A 20932-nucleotide genomic window follows, 5' to 3' on the forward strand; every position below is an offset into this window, starting at 1 on the left:
GGAACCCATGAGGCGTAAGTGGGACGTCCTCTTACCATGCCTTCTCTTTGCGTACTGTGAGGTGCCACAGAAGTCTCTGGGGTTCAGTCCCTTTGAGCTTCTGTATGGCCACCCAGTACGAGGACCTCTTAGTCTGGTCAAGGAATGCTGGGAGCAATCTCCCAGGAAACCTCCCCAGAATGTATATAGTTACATGCTGGCCTTTCGGAACCAGACTAGGCGTTTCAGGCAACTTGCTGAGGCAAATCTGGAAGCCAGCCAGGAGGAAATGAAGCGGTGGTACGACCAGAACGCCACTCTGGTTGAGCTTCAACCTGGTCAAAAGGTATGGGTCCTGGCCCCTGTGGAGCCTTGTGCACTCCAGGACAAGTGGACAGGACCCTTTGAGATTGTGGAGCGCAAGAGTTCTGTCACCTACTTGGTGGACTTGCAGTCTCCAAAGAACCCCTTGAGGGTCCTCCATGCCAATCGACTGAAGCCCCACTTGGAGAGGTCCAAAGTGGGCATGCTCTTGGCCACAGATGATGGGACGGAGGAGGAGTCTGAGCCTCTTCCTGACCTCCTGGTAGCCTCAGAGCGAGACAGGTCAGTGGATGGAGTTAACCTCTCACCCACCCTGACCCCTGAGCAACAGGATGACTGCCGCCAGCTGCTGGGGCAGTTTCCTGACCTGTTCTCCCTGGTTCCTGGTGTCACAGATTGGTGCGTCCATGATGTGGACACAGGAGACAGCTTGCCTGTGAAGCATAAAGCTTACAGGGTAACTGACAGGGTCAGAGCCTGCATCAAAGAGGAGGTCTCAAAGATGCTTGCTCTAGGGGTGGTTGAGTCCTCCAGCAGTCCTTGGGCCAGCCCAGTGGTCTTGGTCCCAAAGGCTGCAGCGCCGGGTGCCACACCCGAACTCCGGTTCTGTGTGGACTACAGAGGACTCAATTCAGTCACGAAGACTGACGCGCACCCCATCCCCAGAGCTGATGAGCTCATCGATCGGTTAGGGGCTGCACGGTACCTCAGCACGTTTGATTTAACGTCTGGGTACTGGCAGATCGCCTTGACTGATGGGGCCAAAGAGAGGTCCGCATTCTCCACACCAGATGGGCATTTCCAGTTCCGGGTTATGCCATTTGGGATGAAGAATGCCCCTGCCACCTTCCAGAGGTTGGTCAACCAGGTGTTGGCTGGGCTGACCGAGTTCAGCGCCGCCTACCTGGATGACATCGCAGTGTTCAGTGGCACATGGAAGGAACACCTGCAACGTCTCTGGGAAGTGTTTATGGTACTGCGCAAGGCAGGCCTCACATCAAGGCAAGCAAGTGTCAGATCGGGCAGGGATCCGTGGTGTACTTGGGACACCAAGTAGGGAGCGGCCAGGTGGCGCCCCTACAACCCAAGATTGAAACCATCCTGGCTTGGGAGCCCCCAAAGACCCAGACAGAGGTGAGAGCCTTTTTAGGACTCACAGGGTACTACAGGAGGTTTGTCAAGGGGTATGGCAGCATTGTTGCCCCCTTGACAGAGCTGACTTCGAAGAAGCAGCCCAGAAAAGTGATATGGACTGACACCTGTCAGAAGGCTTTTGACACCCTGAAGACTGCCATGTGCATGGCGCCCGTGCTCTTGGCTCCTGACTTCTCCAAAGAATTCCTAGTGCAGACAGACGCATCAGAGCATGGTGTAGGGGCTGTTCTCTCACAGATGACTGAGGAGGGCTGCGACTAACCTGTAGCCTTCATTAGTAGGAGGTTACTTCCACGGGAACAAAGGTGGAGTGCAATCGAGCGAGAAGCATTTGCTGTGGTCTGGGCGCTGAAGCTAAGACCCTACTTCTTTGGGTCTCACTTCCGGGTTCAGACCGACCACAGGCCCCTCAGATGGTTGATGCAAATGAGGGGTGAGAACCCAAAACTGTTGAGGTGGTCCATCTCCCTACAGGGTATGGACTTTACGGTGGAGCACCGCCCTGGCACAGATCACGCCAATGCTGACGGTCTGTCCAGGTTTTTCCGCCTTAGTGAAGAGGAACTCCCTGGGGTAGGGTAGTTCCCCCCACATTTCAGCTGGAGGGGACACGTGTTAGACCTGGCACCTTGGCGTGAGTTTCCCTTCCACTTTTCTGCTGATGTGCCTCATGTGTTTTGATGGTGTTAGCTGCTCAGGGCACTGTGCCACTGCTAATCAGTGCCACAGTGCAAGTGCTCCCTTTTGTAAAGTGTATACATTGATTGGTGTCCATGTTTGGCTTATTTGGTTTACTATCAGCCCCTAGTAAAGTGCACCAGGAGTGCCAGGGCTTGTAAATACAAATGCTGCTGGTGGGCTTGCAGCACTGGTTGTGCCACCCACAGAAGCGGCCTAGTAAAATGTGTCTAAGGTCTGCCACTGCAGAACCTGCGCGCAGTCTGGTACTGTCGCGCTGACTGCGCAAGTGCACCCACTTGCCAGTCCCTAAACCTTTCCTTAACTACATGTTAGTCACCCCTCTGGTAGGCCCAAGGGCAGGGTGCATTGTAGGTATAAGGTAGGACATGCCCTGGTGTGTGTGGCATGTCCAAATAGTGAATTACAGCCATTTTCGTTTTTCACTATTGAAGGCTACCTGCTCTCCATAGGCCAGAATGGGCTGCTGGAATTACTACACGCTGTAATCCCAGTGGACTCAGGGAGCATGGTAGAAAGTCAAGTTTAGTATGCCTGAACTCAGAATAATAAAATACTTCTTTTAGTAAAGTTTATTTTAATATCCTGTGTTTGTAAATACTACTTTTAGAAAGTTAGTATTTACTGACCTGGCCATTTCAGTCTGCCTCTGCTGTGTGTGTGTGTGTGCTGCCTAGTTTCAGTGGGGAGCAGGGCTGGGGAATTTCAGGAGACAGGCTGGCTGCCAGGTGGTGGGTAGAGAGATTACACCAGGATGGGTGGGAGGAGTACACCTTGACTCTGAATAGACCTGTGCTCTGCCACCACAATGCCGGCTCCACCCCCTGTGGAGCGGCTGAGGTCTCTGCCCTGCTGCTGAAAAGAAAGAGCAGAGTCACCACAACAAAGTGCTCCAAAACCGGACTGAGCCAGGCCCAGGCCCCCTGGCGACAAAGAACAAAAGAATTGCTGTATAAAAGAAGGAGCCCTGCTCCCAAGAAATTAGATCAGATCCTGCTGAAACAAGGAGAACCTCTGCCTGAGGAGAAGGAACTGGGAAAGCTGTAAGGAGGAATACTGTCCCTGACCTGGGGGATTGGCCTGCAGTGGTTGCCTTGCTGCTGGAAGGAGAGGAGGAAAAGACTACAAAGACTTTTATTTCAACTTGTGCTTGAAGATCTCCAAGGGCTTGAACTGAGCTTGCCCCCTGAACGAAGTCCCAGGACCAGTGGACTTCATCCCCAGCTCCCCAAAGTCTTTTGGAAGTGCCTGCTGCTGTTGTTGGGCCTTCTGAGGGACTGCGTGTCGCAAGGAGCTGGAAGCGCGACGCAAGGAAGAGAAGCGTGCCGCCGTCGGAGCTGTTGCCATCGCATCTCGCAGAGAGTGTCGCCGCTGCAGCATCACATCGAGCGGAAGCGTCTCGCATCATCCGGAAGTGTCTCGCAACGCCGAAGAAGCGTGTCGCCATCGCAGCCATCGTAGCTGTCGCATTGCACCGCATCGAGAGGAGAGTCTCGCATCGAGGAGGAAGCGTGTCGCCATCGCAGCCATCGTAGTTGTCGCATTGCACCGCATCCAGAAAAGTGCCTCGCATCCACGGAGAATCGTGCCGCCGTCGGAGCCGCTGCCGTCGCATCTCGCAGAAGGGGTGTCGCCGCTGTAGCATCGCATCGAGCGGAAGCGTCTCGCAACGTCGGAGAAGAGTGCCGCTGCCAAGGCCGCTGCCGTCGCATCTTGCCACAGGTGACGCCGCTGTAGCTGACGCATCGAGTCGAGCTTTCTCGCAACATCGGAGAAGCGTAACGCATCTGGAAGATCCCATCTTTATTTCTTTTGCACCAAGAACTTCAACGCATCTGCATCGTTGCAACACTTTCGTTGCCCTGCGTGTCGCATCTAAGGTACATTGACTTAAAGTGTCGCATTTAAGAACTTAAGAGAAACTAAGCAATCTTCTACCAACTAAGCAACCGTAAGGTGTATTTTTAATCGTTTAATGGTCTTGTGATAATCCTATATAAAGATTCCTTATTTTTAATATAACTACCTGTGTGGTGTCCATTTGGAGTGTGGTCACTTGGTTACTGTATGTGTTCACAAATGCTTAACCTATAACGCTCTGAGATAAGCCTTGTCTGCTCGCGCCAAGCTACCTAGAGGGTGAGCAAGGGGTTGTTTTAGTAGTGTAACCCCTCATCCTGACTAGAGGAAAGGTTCCCTGCTTGTCACAAGTACCTACCTGTGCCAACCAGAGAACCCGGATTCTAACAGCACCTCTTCCCCTTTTTTAATTAAAAAAAGGAAAACATCAAGCATTTCTTTTTAAACTCAGCCACTTTTCCATAAAAAAGTTTGCTTTCTTTAAAAGAGAAGAGAGACGTGGTGGTTTTCTGACCCCAGCAGGTCACCATCCTTGTGATGGCCTCAACTCATAGAGAGTTGCTATTTGCGAACTGGCTAATAATATCTTAGTTGGATTGTGATGCTACCCTGCGATTTGGGATTGTATGAACTGATTTATTAGTCCATAGGTTGGTTCATAAAATTCTTTACTGGTGATCAAAATACTGGGTGCAAGTTCCTAACACTGTTTCCTCGACCAGTTACTCGTACTCGGGCCCCTATACTTCGATAGGCTCCTACAGTACTAGAAGGTGGAGGAATATTTATTGTGCTATTAAAAAGGAAAAGAAGAGAAGTGGTTTTTGTGCTAGTTTACTGAACTGGTGTTTAAGTGTGAATCAAAGAAAAGAAGAATGGTTTGGATATTGTCCCTAAAAAGTAGTCCTTTAGTTGAGCTAAATACCAGTACAGAGAATAAAATTGCCAAAAACATGCACATGAGATTTTCGATTGATAGTTGTTCTACTAAAGAATAAAAAATATGCAAGTCAGCATCTAGAACACAATTTGGTGTTCAGTGATTCACTGAACAATATCAACAAGAATTCTAAGGTCTAAGATACAGGGTGAATTGTTTCCTACATTTTAAAAAGGCAAGTCCTTAGGCGTTAGGATATTCTTATCACCTGCATTCCACAATGGTTAGTGAGTCTTAATGTTATAATACATTAATCTGCATACAAGATGGGAATTCGATTTTCAAACATGATAATTTCGCTCAAGAGGGGGCTGACGTGAGGCATGACTTATTATCTGGTTACATACACAGGCCTTGTATTTTAACATGGATTTTGTTTGTGTGTTGTATGTACTGAAGTGCATTACAGAAGTTTAGGGCCTCGAAGACAGGCCTGGTCATTACTAAAGTGGGCCTCACAGGTTTAAGCAGACTTACAAATTATAGATGATCAGTTGTCACATGTTTTTGTTTTGCTCACATTAACCAGCTTGAGAAGGGGTTTGTACACTCTCAGCAGCTGGTAAATTCCTATGCACATATAAATGGCCTTGTATGATTCCGTATTAGAGGAAGTAGAGAGACACAACTGTTGTTGCTTCGTTGTGCTTTGTTAAAATAATGCTGTGAAACGTCTGTAACCAAACCTGTGGTGATCTTCAAGGCTATCCTCACCTTGAATTCCTTCACCCAACTCCCCTGCCTCTGTCATGTTACATTTCACTCTAAGTAAAGAAATTGAGCAGTTCCTCTAACCCACATCTTCTGTCCTTGTAAAATGTCGCCCCCACCCCTGAATTATAACAGTTCTCTCTTTCTTTTTACTACGAACACCAGGTCCAAAAGATCTGTGAGGCTTTTCTTGGGCTCCATGGCGGTCAGACATTACTGGGTCTTATCCTGAAAGTATGAAGCAATTATTACTGTGTCTCAGGGGCACAACACTGATGCATTACAATGAAACGAGAACGCACTTTCTTTTTCTTGCATGTAACTCTTGTCATAGCATAGTCGACCAATCAAGGCTTTCTCTAGGAGGTGGAGGGACTTGGAAACTCAGATTTCAGCGTCACACAATAGATATCAGTTAATAAATAGAATCTCTGGTTGGTACTTTACGATTAGAAACGTAAAAGGGGTCGAATAGGAAGAAATTAGAACATTTAAATCTATGATCTACTGCAAGGGAAAACAGCAGTGCCTGGCATTCGTTAGCCTAGATCTAGCTAGGCGGTGCCAATGTATAGACAACCCAGAACATGCGACTTAGATATTTCTCAGGAGTGGTGGGAATCCGAACTACCTGTTTGTACTTATTTAACAGTCCACAACAGAATAATACAGACATGGTAAAGTTTAAAGAGTTTATTTTATAAACCTCGTGTCCTAAGATGCAGTACTTTGGCTAACACTAGCAGACAAATGGTTAAGATCAGAACCATCAGCATTGTTACAATACCATACCATACACAATGAAAGGAGCAATCATAATAATAATGACAGTGGTAAACAGCCACACTCCTTTCTCTAGTAACTAATAGGTTTACAATACTAATAGAAGGTCTCTTAGGCTAACAGGGGGAACCCCATACCGTATAGATCAGCTTAGTAGATTCACATCACACGATCAGCTAGGCTCTCTTCATGCATCAGCTCTTCTGTTCGAATGAATCTAAAACATTCTGTACTGTAATATTAAAGGCACTTGTCCTTCAGATATTGGCAGCTGCATGTATGATATGTCTAAAAAGTGGTACGATCAATCTGAACACAACACTCTAGTGTCCTAGACTTGTTCTTTACATGATGTACAGACGAAGGTCGCAGCACAGTGTTAAGAATGTTAAACAATAAACTGTTATCCTGTAAGGCAAAGTCGAGTAAGCATTTCTAAAATGAATAACATATAACAACAGTGTCGCGTGCAAAGCAGCAGAAACGGCAAGCTGGCTTTCTAACAGTTGGCTCGGTTATGCTAACTTAGTGTTGTAAATAGGGAGTGGCTAACCCACACTACAATGGGGTGTGTTAAGGTTGATCCAAGACTTCTCAGAAGCAATTGTCTCTTGGACCCTGTCATCTGCATGAACGTGAGGGGTATAAACACTCTTCACTGTCCGAAAACTCACTTTGCAATCAAAGAAAAAGCCAACCCTTAGCAAAGAGTTTTTAGATGCTTCTGGGGGATCCGTAGGGGAAGCTCCTGGAAGACCAAGTGATCTTTACAGACTCTGACGCCCAGGAGTCTGGTGGCCACTGAAATCTATGTTGGGGAGAGTGGCTAGCTGGTATAGCCGTACCCACTAGATGTCCCTTTAGATGCTAGCAAGGGGACTAGGACATGTATCTTTAAAACCACAGGCCAGGACTGCCCAGTGGTGGGAGCACCAACAATAGGAACCAGAGTTAGTAGTGGGTCATTTGCTTCTAGCCTGTGAAAGGCAGACATCACCATGGCTTTGACCATAAATGTTTCTAGAGTTGGAGTTTCTACGAAAGTACTTCCAATGGTTCTGGAAGTAGGACACGTTCCTCTAGTTAATGGAAAGAGACCCCAGTCCAGGGGTTGAAGACCAGATTTCTGCAAATCTCAGTGAGCGCCAGAGGTGATAGGTACAGGCACAGGAATAGTTCAGGCATACCATTCTTGGTTGATGAAAGCAATGGAGCATCTCCCCAACCCAGTCAACCCATATGTACTTATGATTATCCTGGGCAATGGGGCTGGGGTGAACTTGTGGATTCTCTGTAATCTCATTCCCTCAAAATGTCCCCACACATGTCTTTTCAGTCAGCTAGTGCTTAGCTTTCTCCCCCTGGACCATCTCATGCCATCTGGTAAAGTGAAGTACAGCGCTTCCTGAGACAGGTTAAGTATTTTTTCTTTCTGCATCTTTGGCAATAAGATAGTTCCAGTGGTTTATCAGTCTATGTCTCAATATGCAGGCAGATTAGAAAACAGCAGAGATTTCTGGATCTTGTCAGCATCTCCTCTGGGTTGAAGCAATTTGACGCTCTTCCAATACTAAACAAAGACTGAGGAGCCAATCACTTATACTCTGGTGGCCAGGGTGCATGGCTTTACACAACCATGCAGTCTGCTCTTAATTTCAAGTGCTGCTCCAATCCTAAACGAGAATTCCCTGCTGCTGCCATCCACTTCTCATAGGCAGCCAGTCCTCGTGGCTACCCTAATGCCTGTTTAGGGTAGCTCGGGATGAAGTTTAATGGCCCCATCTGGGCAACCATTTCACAGGGAAATGCTGTACACAAACAGGAAGGGGATAGAGTTAGGTGTCATTACATCAGAGGAAGCTCTGCTACATCTCAACGACCCACCAAACTTATCTAGTTTCAGGGAGGGACCGATAGGCAATAGTAAGTTGGGTTTTTTTGTGCAAAAGAACAATATCAGCCCTGCGCATTGGAGGCCACTATCTTGTGCAACATACATATGTGGAACCCTACAGACCCAGGTATTCAATTGTACACTTACACTTGCACAGTACCCTCAACACATGTCCCAGACATGAATGATGAAGGCCAAAGATCTAGAGTTATAGGAGACTGAGCAGTTATTGTGCATGTCCATTCCCTGAATATGTACTGTTATCAGAGATAGGAGGCATATCTCCAGACAGAACGTAAACTTGAATGCCCGAAAATTCAAGACATGGGCATGCATTACCTCATGGTTGCTGACACCTATTGTCTAACCGAATAAACACATCCTTGCCCTTATCTGTGCGGTGGAAATGTTTCAGTGATGTGAAGACTCTTTTCAAATGTCTCTAGTTCAGCAAATAGCAGAAGAGACTGCCAAACTTTCCATGTGCTGTCCCAAGTTCTCCCTTGCCTAGAGCACTGGTGTAAATACTAGCCAACATGAGCTGCATGTTTGTAAAGACCAGCTCTTGAAAAGATCACCTAAGTGATGCCACCACTGAAGGTGTTACAGGATCTCCTGTGTAGCCAGGAGCAGGTAGTCATACTTAAGGCATATTAGAAACAGGAAGGAAAGCAGGTGAGATAGAAAAGGATATATTTGTAGCATACAACAACACACAGTCTTCTGTGTGTTGTTAAACCTTGAGCTGAGTCACATAATCACAGATGCCTGTTAGAGAGGCAGGACATTTGACAAATATTTCTCTAAACTTGCATGCTTCCAAAACCTCCTGACCCAGAACAAGGCAAAACTGAGTCTGAATGAATCTCCAATCTTTTAATATAATTGGATGATATTTACTGTAGCTAATGAGTTAACTATAGTCCACTGGGCACTTACGCATCTGGACCTCCTGTGTAGTGAGAGTTGCAGTATTCTACTTTTCAGGTATTAATACATTGACCATCCTTGCAGATTTATTCATGGCCAGCACTTTCATGAAGGAAGAAGGGTGGATTTCATGAAGAATGAGAGGACCCTGAATTGAAATATTTATTCTGCACCACAAAGTGTAGAAACAGCCAGTGATGAGATGTGGTTGGGACGTGTAAAACATTTGTCCAGAATGTTGAGTCTCATAATTAACCTCTTTGGCCCCACGAGCGAGAATCTGAGATGGGAGATGAAAAATTTTGACATAAGTTGGAAGAATTGCATTCAACAACAGACACTGCCAGCAGCAATTGTGTGTTGAAGACTAGAAGAAAGTCTACAGAGGTGACCAGTCTGGTAGACATCTCGGAAGTATTTCAAGTAAAGATCAGTCTACACCCTGTGTTTGTGTGGACAGACTTTGATTGCCCATGGGCCATACATGGTCAGTCATGGTTGACCATGGTTTAAGTAGGAAAAAGTAGGAATGTATATGACTAATATAAGTGTATCCCAACAGAAAATATAAATACATGTGTATATTATGATAAAAACGTGGCTTAGTACTTTAAGGATTTAACAATAACCCGAAACTCCATTCCCACATTTCTGTATATTTCTTATCTGTCCCCTGACTAGACACTTTGTAACTCATTGGGCATGCCAAATAGTTTTCCGAATCGGTTGTACCTTCCACTCAAAAAGCAAGTACAGAGGTAGTTGCTAACTGTTAGAAATTGAGTTACTGGTTGACTGGGGTGTGAACTCTGGTCAAGTAGCCACTACAATCCTAGTCAGGGTAATGCACAAGCAAACCCCAAATTTACATGTGCTCACCCCCCCGGTAGCTTGGCACCGGGCAGTCAGGCTCAACTTTAAGGCAATGTGTAAAGCATTTGTGCAACACTTCAAACAGTAAAACAGTGAAAACACCACACAAAAAGATCCCACAGCAGGTTTAGAAACATAGAGCAATTGTTCATAAATAAAACAACACCAAAGCGACAAAAATCCAATCAGAAAAAACAGAGATATAAAATTTTTAAGTTTTAAGTTGAAATAGAGCCAAAAAGCCTAATGCGCTAACAAGGGTATGTAGCTGATCACATCGGACTGGGCCAAAGTTACAAATTCAGGCCGACTTAGGGTGCAGGTCAGCTACAGGGACCCAGTTAGACCCGCTGAACAAAGTACCTCTATAAATGTCAATTTTTTTTCTAGATTTTTATAAATGTCTACCTTAAATCCTGGTTGCGGAGCGTTGCATGGTCCGGATCAAGGAAGTGCTGCACAGCCAAAGTGACGCGTCAATTCTGGGATTCAACAAGGCTGCAGTACGAGGTCCTGTTGCATCGTTGTTGAGGATCCAGTCGATGGGAATTGCACAATCCGGGTGTTGGGGATGTGGCATGCAGCTGGCAATGCGTTAGTTCCGAAAAGCTACAGGGCTGTGATGTGGGAGCTGGTGTCATCATCAAGGCTTCCGTTGACTAGAGATGCGAGGACCTTGGCTGGAGATGTTCTACGCCATTGGCGGTGCGTCGGTTCCGAGATCTCCTAGGGCGATGCGAGCCATCGGCATTTGGTCCAATCCACACAGTAGAGGCGATGCACCGGTTCTGCTCTGAGATGCACAGCTCAGCCAAGGAGATGCGTTGATTCTGCTTGGGGATGCACCGCTCAGCAGAGAAGAGGCATTGGTTCCACTGGTAAGCACCTTAGTCCCATTTCCAAGCGTCCAGGACTGGGTTGGCACCACTTGGAAGGGTAGTCTCATAGATGGCAGAGTCCAGGTGCAGGTGTAAGGATGTTGGAAGCCTGTAATGCCCCGGAGTCTTCAGTTCAGGCGGCCAGCAAACTAGTCCTTCCTGCCACTCTGGGTTCTGGGTTCAAGAGATGAAGGTCCAGGTCTTCTGTCCCAGGCAAAGGGCAGCAGGCAGCAGGTCAGCACAGCAAACAGGAGGCCAGCAGAGAAGCAGTCCGGCAGAGTGGCAGTCCTTTCTGCAGCACAGCAGACCTTCCTCCTGACAGAGTACCCACAGGTCCAGAATTCTGCTGAAGAGTGGGGCTGAAGATTCTATTTTTATACCCTTGTGCCCTTCTCCTGGTAGGTGGGAGAAGCTTCTGGAAAGGTTCTTTGAAGTGCATGGAATTTCCTGACTCCCCAGCCCTGGCTCCAAGTTGGCTGCAGTGACAATACAAGGTTGTTAGGCCTAATGTGAGGCGACAGGGCACAGCCTAATCAGGTGCAAGGGAGGCTGTGCTCAGCTCCACACCCCCATCCTGCCAGTTGAGGGCCCAATGAGGCTCACCTAATCCCACTATTGTGTGACTGTCTGGGAGGAATTTAATCTAACCATCAGCGACACATAGTCATTTGACCCAAGACAGGCCGCTGGCATGAAAAGCTAACAGCAGGAAAATGCCAAATTTCTAAAAGTGGCATTTTCAAAATTGTAATGAAATTTGACTTTACCATAAAAGAGGATTTATCATTACAATTCTATAGGTACTAACATAATATGTCTAACTTCTCTCAATTAGGAAGAACAGCTTATTAAATGTAATAAGGAATACCCAATGTCATTCCATGGGACAGGTAGGCCTCACAGTGGTGAAAAACGAATTTGGAGGTTTTTTACTACCAGGACGTGTAAAACTTAAAAGTACAATTCCAACCTTTAATTACACAGCACCCTGCCCTATGGCCTACCTATAGTTTACCTTAGGGGTGACCTATATGTATTAAAAGGGGAGTTTAAGGCTTGGGAGGGGGTTTAAATGCCAAGTGGATATGGCAGTGTGACTCTACATTCAGGCTGCAAGGGCAGACCTGGGACAAGTTTTAGAGTGCTACTTAGGTGGATGGCACAATAAGTGTTGATGGCCCACTGGTCGCATTTAATGTACAATCCCTGGTTGTATGATATACTACTCTACTAGGTACTTACAAGTAAATTAAATATGCCAATTAGGTATATGATAAGCAAACAATGCTTGGAAGATTGAACACATGCACTTTAGCACTGTTTAGTAGTGGTAACATGCACAGAGTCCTAAGGCCAACAGAAGCAAAATCCCCGCAAAATTGGAGGCAAACAGGCAAAAGGTTTTGGGGAAGACCACCCTAAGGCTGACAGGTGTAACACTAACCTACTTTATTAAAATACTTTACAATTATTTGAGACCCTCCATGATGACACCTCACAACAACACAGTTGTTCCAAGTACATTAAATTCAAAAAGGTTTCTCAGTGAAATCTTGAAGGAATGCTTAAACTTGGAACAGGAGACCAAGAGTTTTCCAGCTGGATAAAAAGAGATGCTTTATTGGCTTAGTAATTTTTTTATTCTCCAGGGACGTATCTTAATTCTGTTATCAGCAATTAGAAACAAGTTCTGAACATGTTATTTTAAGATCAGTGTTTTTAACTCCTTCAGGATGATGCATGAAGCTGGTGAAGTATAAATACATCATTATCTGCAATATATAGACTGTATGACTTTATAAACCATGACATATGTTACCATGTGTTATTCTGGAAGATGTTCTTAATATAGAGAAGACAACGTCTGATGATATCCATGTGTTTTTGTTGTCCGGCTGTCTAGGGAGACCGTTCCAGATGAGTCTCTCGATAATCTTTTTAGGACTGCAGACCGTGACTCTACCTCCTCCTCATGTGGAGGAAATTAAATCAGTATCTTAATTTTTTAACCAGATTTGACATGGTATAGTAATGGATATCAGTTTGTAAATCCGGCTCCTCTGAATAGAATATTTAACAAGATACGAAGGGGAAGTAACAGAGGAAACAGATTGTGTTGCTACATTGACAAGAGCAACAGAACTTTAAAGAGACACATCATCAGGATAAACTCTTTTGTGAGTATCTCTCACCATCTATATAGCATATTTACATATATTCGAAAAGAAGGCTATTTTTGTTCTGCTAAACAATATTTCATGATAGGCAAAAAACAAGCACTGGCAAAGCCAAAAGGTCTGGCTTTGGCTTTAGCAAGTAATAATGTTCCCGGTATACCGGTTTTTGGTTCTATTTGTTTGCAAGCATAAGGAGAAGAAATAAAAAAAGGAACATTTTGAAAAGAAATAGGCTGCCTCCTACATGCTGCACCCTCATGCTTGTAATAAAAAAGATGAGAACATGTCCTAGCCCTGAGCTCATTATTTTTAGAACAAGGGGTAACTCTTTGTACATATTGCCATAGTTATCAATAGTATTTATCCATAGTGGTTTGTAAACATTACCAAAAACAGCAGTGTTAAACTGTGGTGTTTAAGTATACTCTATCACTGAGCTTCACTGTGGTACTCTCTTTTACACAATCACTGCTTCCATCCATCTTAATGTCCACATTCACAATTGTCCGTCACTGTACCACTCTGCTTATTCAGTCAGTTAGTGTACTGTGAAATAATGTCTTAAAGTTCTACAAGCAGCCTCTTAACCCTTTCGCTGCTTGGCCTTTTCCCTCCTGTGCGAAGCCTTTTTTTGCTTATTTGGGCTAATTCTCGCTTGGGCCCCTGCAACTTTTTGTCCAGATAAGTTATCCACGACAAATTGTATCCTTTTTGCCAACATCTTGAGGATTCTCAAGGTACCCAGTGTTTGTAGATTCCCATGGATGAGACTGAGAAATTGGCCAAAATACAGCCAACTTTGCTTTTTTCCCAGAAAAATGTGAAAAAGTGCTTCAGAAGAAAGTGTCTGTTTTTTCCCTGCAAAAGATATCAACAAAGGGTTTATGTTGCTAAAATTACCATCTTCTCAGCTTCCAGGAACAGGTAGACTTTTGTCAGAAAAAAACATTTTCTTCACAGTTTTGGCATTTTACTGGGACACAGACTTTGTTTTCCTGTTGTTTGTGCTTTCATCCTACTTCTAGTTAGTGGTAGAAACAGTTTTGAAAGCAATAATGGATCCTGGGAAACTATATATTTCTGTAAAGTAGACAAAATTGTAATGCAGCAAGGGGTCATTTGTGTAGATCCTTCAAAGTTTTCTTTATAGAAACTAACAGTTGAAAACAAAAAAGGTTGAAATTGAGTTAAAAAAACATCCATTCATGACAACGTTTTCAGCTGTAACTTCTGCTAAGTATGAAAGAGTTTTGAAAGCAATATACCATAATGTCCGCTGGACCCTTTTGTTTGCTGGGATATATAGGACTTACGGGTTTATCAAGAACCAGAGAAACCCAGAGCCAATTACTGAGCTGCGTCACTGGGAAATGGGAAAAAAATAGAGAGTTTAGAAGCAGAGGTTATTTTCAAATCTCCAAAATTGTGGGTACCCATACAAGCATATGAATTAGAGGACATTTTTCAAAATGACTTCTTTTTTACACATTGTCTTCTATTTGGAAGGCAGAAATGCAAAGAAAGTCAATTGACAATAACACTTGTTCTGTTATTCAGTGTTCCCCTATTTCTCCTGGCAAAAATGGTACCTCACTTGTGTGGGTAGGCCTAGTCCTCGTGACAGGAAATGGCCCAAAACACAATAAGGACACATCACATTTTTACAGTGAAAACTGAACCTTTTTTCACAATGTGCCTAACTGTGGAATTTGCAACCTAGCTCTTCTGGCACTTAAGGAAACCGATCAAACCTATACATTTTTTTAAACTAGACATCCAGGGAAATCCTGGATGGGGTGACTTGTGTGGCTCTCACCATGTTCTGTTACCCAGAATCCCTTTCAAAGCTCAAACTTTGTAAATTTGATGTAAAGTTTTGGAATCTGTAGGGAGCCACAAACATCCACACACCCAGCATTTCCCAGGGTCTCCCAATAAATATGGTACCTCACTTGTGTGGGTAGGCCTAGTACCCGCAACTGGAAACGGCCCAAAATGCTACGTGGACACATCACATTTTTCTAGTGAAAACTGACCCTTTTTTCGCAATGTGTCTAGCTGTAGATTTTGGACCCTGGCTCTGCCTGCACCTAGGGAAACCTAGCAAACATATACATTTGATAAAACTAGACATCCAGGGGAATCCAGGATGGGGGCTTTTGTGCCTCTCACCAGGTTATGTTACCCTGAATCCCTTGCAAACCTCCAATTTTCTTTTTTATAAACAAATTTCATTGTGTCAAATGTCAAGCACAATGCAGAGCTCCTTAACACAGGAAACATCTGCCATATTATACATTGAAAATATTGTCATTGACATTTAGTTTATATATTATCAGAATTGTAGTTATATAAAACGTAATGACCCCCCGTTGCACTATTCCACTACTGCGTCTTAGTTGCCACCACATCGCTCACCCCAATGAATGAATTTCATCACTATGTTGTTGGTCTCTCACCCTACAGGGCCTGCCTGATTATCCTGATAGAGACATCCGCTGGGGGCACTGGGTACAGGTGGAGTCCTCGATGATCTGCTCATCTTTTCCAGATCTTGGGATGCTTTTGCCGGCATCCCCAGGCCTTAAATATTGGAATCTCCAATCCCATACGAAAGTCAAGTCCATTCTTCCATGCCGAAAGAGAAGGTGGGACCGATGCCTTAGACAACCTTGCGATATCTCTTTTAGCCAATGTCAGCCACCGACAACAACAGATGCCTTTTATACATATAGCCCCCGACACCCTCCAAAATGTGTTGGTTTTACCAATCTTGGTGAGGCTGGGAGCTCCCATCCCAACACCTCTGCAAGACAAGCCAGAAACCCTTGACAGAATCTCGTGAGTGCTGTGCAATGCCAAATAGTATGCATGAGGGATCCCTCCTCTTGACCACATCATAAGCATATCGGGGATGACACTGGATACGCCCTCCACAGCCTCAGCCTGGTATAGTACACCCGGTGCAGGTATTTAAATTGGAAAAGACGCAGCCACATTGCTATGGCTGCCTCCCGAGAGGAGACCAGTGCCTCCATTCAATCTTCCGCATCTATTGGGCCAAGAACACTCACCCATGCTTCTCTGAGTTTGTCTAACGTAGTAGAGCTATTGGTCAACAGGGACCGAAACATTTTTGAAATTTTATGGTCCTGTAAATCGCTCATAAACACCTTGGCTTCAATAGGACTAAATTCGGGGAGAGCCTCTATCCCTGAGATGCTAGGATAGATGACGTGCCTAAATTGGAGGTATTTATAAAATTTAGTTTTTGGCACCTGATACTCTTGCTGGAGGTTTTGCAAGGATTTCAGCACAGAATCTCGCATCACATCTCCTAGTGTTGAGATTCCTACATTGTCCCATCCGCGAAATTCGGGTAAAGCAGCCAGCTGTGGCAGTCGACCATTGTGCCACTATGGGGTTTCCCCGGTCAGCTTGTCCCACCACACCTGAAATACTACCCTTGTGGCCGGTGGTAGAGAGTTGCGCAGGGGTGCCATGTACAATATGGTATGAAGGGTAGACTCCCCCATGCATCTTCGCTCCACTGCAAATGTGGGATCTTTCCTATCCCCATACCACCATTCATTCAGTATCAGCAGGTGCGATGCCACATAGTACATCCGACGTAGTCATCCCCCTACAGTACGTCGACTGAAAACAAGTCCGCAACGCAACTCTAGACACTCCCCCCGCCCACAGAAATTGGCCCAATGCCGCGTTAACTTGGTGAAACCACTTAGGGAGAACCGGGTATGGATGATTCTGCAATTGGTAGAGAAGATGCGGCAACGATACCATTTTAAAAATGGCCGATATGCCAGAAATGGAAAGGGGCATGTGCAACCAAACTTTCATCTCCTCACGTACCCACGCCCATATCGGAATGATATTTCTGTCCCATGACACGTTCGGCGAATCCGACAGGAAAACTCCCAAATATTTCACCCCATCCATAGTTACCTGCTGTGCCGATGCCCAAGGCCCCAGTCCTGCCGTTCCCCAAAGCACCCACAGAGTGGATTCACGGGGATTCATGAAAAGACCCAAAGACTCCCCAAAGATTTCCATGATACGGAGCAGCCTCGGTCCGGTCTTGTTGTTATCAGTTAAAAAGAATAAGACATCATTGGCATATAATGCGATGTGGTCCGAGAGCCCATGTACCCACTCAAAGCCTGTTATCTGTGCATCCATCAACACCCATGCCGCCAGGGGCTCCATTGCCAAGGCAGAAAGATATGGCGACATGGGACACCCCTGACGGGTGCCCCTTCCAATTGCAAATGTGAAGGAGGTGAATCCCGCAACGCGCACAGACGCTGTAAGGTCTGTATACAGCAATTTTAAATATGACAAAAAGCACTGACCCATATTAAAGCGATCTAGGAGTGCAAACAGGTATACCCAACTAAGAGAGTCAAACACCCTATCCATATCTGCCAATAAAAGGGCAGCTTGTTCTCCTCATCCCTGGATGGTGGCTACGGCAGTGTGCGCTCGGCGGATATTGTGGCGCATAGCTTTCTGGGCCATAAAGCCAGCCTGGTCAGGTTGAATCAAATTGGTTATATGGGGTTGAAGGCGTTTGGCCAATGCTTTGGCCAACACTTTGGCCTCGACATTCAACAGTGAAATGGGCCAGTATGAGGCATGTTGGTCTGGGGGTCAGCCCGGTTTATGAAACACTACCACTTCAGTGTGTCTCCAGTCCCGCAGATGCAACCTTGTTCTCTCGATTCGTCACCAACCCTGAGAAAATGGGGCCCCAATTTAGGGAAGTATTTCTTAAAAAACTTGCATGGGAGTCCATTGGGACCTGGCACCTTTCCAGAAGTCAGGTCCCCCAGCGCTGTGTGCAGCTCCTCCTCGGTGAGCTGGAGATTGAGCTCCGCGCGCGCCTCATCTCAGAGGGCCCGGGGCGGTAAGTTTTCTATAAAGAGGTATATCATGCCTTCCTGTAGAAGTTCCTTAGGAGTGTACAGCTCTGGAAAGTAACTTGCGAAGCTCTCTGCAATTAGAGAGGGGTCACCAAGAACCCGTCCTTTCGGGCCCGGTATACTGGGAAGAACCTGGGGGTGCAAGGCTCCCTGACACAGTCTATGAAGTAGTTTACTGGATTTGTCACCCCAGTGGTAAAGCCTACTACGGTACGCCAGCCACGCCAAACGGGCTTCATCCATCAAAAGGTTGGCAAGAGTCTGTTGCGCCATCACAAGCTGTCGGCGTACCAGACTCCCTCCATCCCCCCTACTGCTCTGCTCAAGTTCCATTATGTGGGCCTCCGATCTCAGAAGCGATTACCTCCGGATTTGACGCGCTGCCGCGCAAAATGAGATGTCGACTCCCCATATGGTTGGCTTCATGGCCTCCCACAGGGTTTCAGACCCTGCTGCCAGCCCTAAGTTGATGTCTAAGTATTGCTCGATCGCCTGACCTATATGTTCCCTATATTTCTCATCCTGCAGATTCCCAGGGGAGAGACGCCAGCGAAAGGGCTGTTTCTCAGGACCCAACTGTATCATAAGAACGAATGGGGAGTGATCTGACAAACCTCTTGGGAGAATCTCTACAGCCCTCACCCTGCTGGCAGCTCCTGATAGAATAAATATATATCATTAAACAAAGAGAGAGAGAGGGAAAACAATGGAGCCACTCTTGGTCCCCCTAGTGAAATAGCAAATAAACAACAGAAGAGTGAAACCAAATATACGAAGAGCTAGCAAGAGGAGTCACTCTGGTTTTTAGAAGAACCCTCACTCACCAACCTAGTTGGTGACATGCTCCATCATGGGGTTCCCACCAGAGGAGCCGAGTGCCTCCTCGGTGTGCTGCAACGCCTGGAGTTCTGAAGACGCCACAGTAACCGTAAGTCATACAGTCTTTTGGATGCCACAGATTAGGGTGCACCTTAGCATGTGCATACCGCCGTGGCATTTGGTCCTGAAGAAAGCCTCACTATGGGTATTATGAGGCTGAAACATGTAGACCACACCTGATCGCCACATTAGGATGTGACCAGCCAATCTACCCAGTCTTACATCCACCTCACCTAAATTGCTTTAAACAACTTTTCCTTAATACTCCACCAATAAATACTTTGGATTGGTAAAGGCAATTTTACCATTTGCACCTTCACTTTTTACACCTACACAAAAATCTAAAAAAACAAACGCTCCGCTGTAATCAGGCGTCGCAGCACACCGGGGAGGCACTCGGCCTCTCTGTTGGGAACCCCATGATGAAGCATGTCACCAACTAGGTTGGTGAGTGAGGGTTCTTCTAAAAACCAGAGTGAGTCCTCTTGCTAGCTGTTCGTATATTTGGTTTCACTCTTCTGTTGTTTATTAGGTACTAATATATAATCAAGACGGGAGTATGAATCATGCGTCGTCGAGAGATAAGTGTAACCCTGCTCTTCGCCATGTAACCGCCACCAGGAATCCGCCCAGCCCAACCCCGTCACCAGGGAGTTCAGTTTGTTAGCTAGATGAACATTGGAGTATCCCTCTGATCTCCTTTTATCGTTGGCCATGTCCATTATGTCGTTCCGGTCCCCCCCTACCATTGCCAACCCATCCGGTATATCCGCCCACAGGGTTGTAGGGCACTCAACCAGTACCCGCGACGGGGGGGGGCATACACACAGCCCAATACCACCTGCTCCTCATAAATGGTGCCCCTAATGAATATGTATCTCTCCTGGGTGTCTGTCCATGTCTTAGTGTGTTTGTAAGGAATCCTGCGATGAATTAGAAACGCAACCCCACGAGACCCCCTAGTGAAGCCAGAATGAAACACTTGAATATAGCCATATCTAAAGGAGACACAACGCTTTTGTTCCCATTAAGTGCGTCTCCTGAAGCATCAGGATGTCCGCACTATAGCGTTTGGCCTGATGGATTATAGCCCCTTTTTTTACTTTGTCTAGCGCTCCTCTGACATTCCAACTCACTATCCGGAGATCCCCCGCCTGGGTTCGCATTCTATCAATTGGAACGGCCATCAATGGACCCCGGGACTTTAGTATTTGAGATAATTATCATCCAATGTGCAAGTAGTGGCCATGTCTAGCAGTGACGCAGTGCAAACATAGAACATTTGTTCCCCAACTTCCCCCCACCCCTATATCTCAAAACTGCTGAAGTATCTGTCGCGGCGGAAGTGTTTTGCAGACCCCAACGGGAGTCCCCACCCCGCCCCCGCCAATGGATCCACAATAACCAGCCCATAATCAGCGGGCATTCCCCTAGACTATTGAGAAGCAAACCTCCAATTTTGTAACAAAAAAACATATTTTCCTTACATTTCATGGAAGGTTCTGGAATCTGGGTGAAGCCACAAACTTCCTCCCACCCAGCATTTCCCTAAGTCTCCCGATAAAAAAGGTACCTCACTTGTGTGGGTAGGCCTAGTGCCCGTGATAGGAAACGTCCCAAAACGCAATGTGGACACATCACATAACAAATAAGGTATAATTTTCATCGGAAGACCAGGGGGCACGCTGAGTGGTAGGACATTTGTGCCGGCGCAGTGATCACACACGGAAATGTAAGGAAAATATATTTTTTAGCTACATTTGAGGTTTACAGGGGATTCTGGGTAGGAACACTTTGGGGATTCATACAAGCCATACCTCCCAGGACTCCAAAACAAGTTTTGGGCCCTATTTATTGCCAAGGGTAAATGGCCCACCCATACAAGTGAGGTACCATTTTTATCGAGA

The sequence above is a fragment of the Triturus cristatus genome, chromosome 3_2 (genome assembly GCF_964204655.1).
Source record: "Triturus cristatus chromosome 3_2, aTriCri1.1, whole genome shotgun sequence".
In the NCBI taxonomy this organism is placed as follows: Eukaryota; Metazoa; Chordata; class Amphibia; order Caudata; family Salamandridae; genus Triturus; species Triturus cristatus.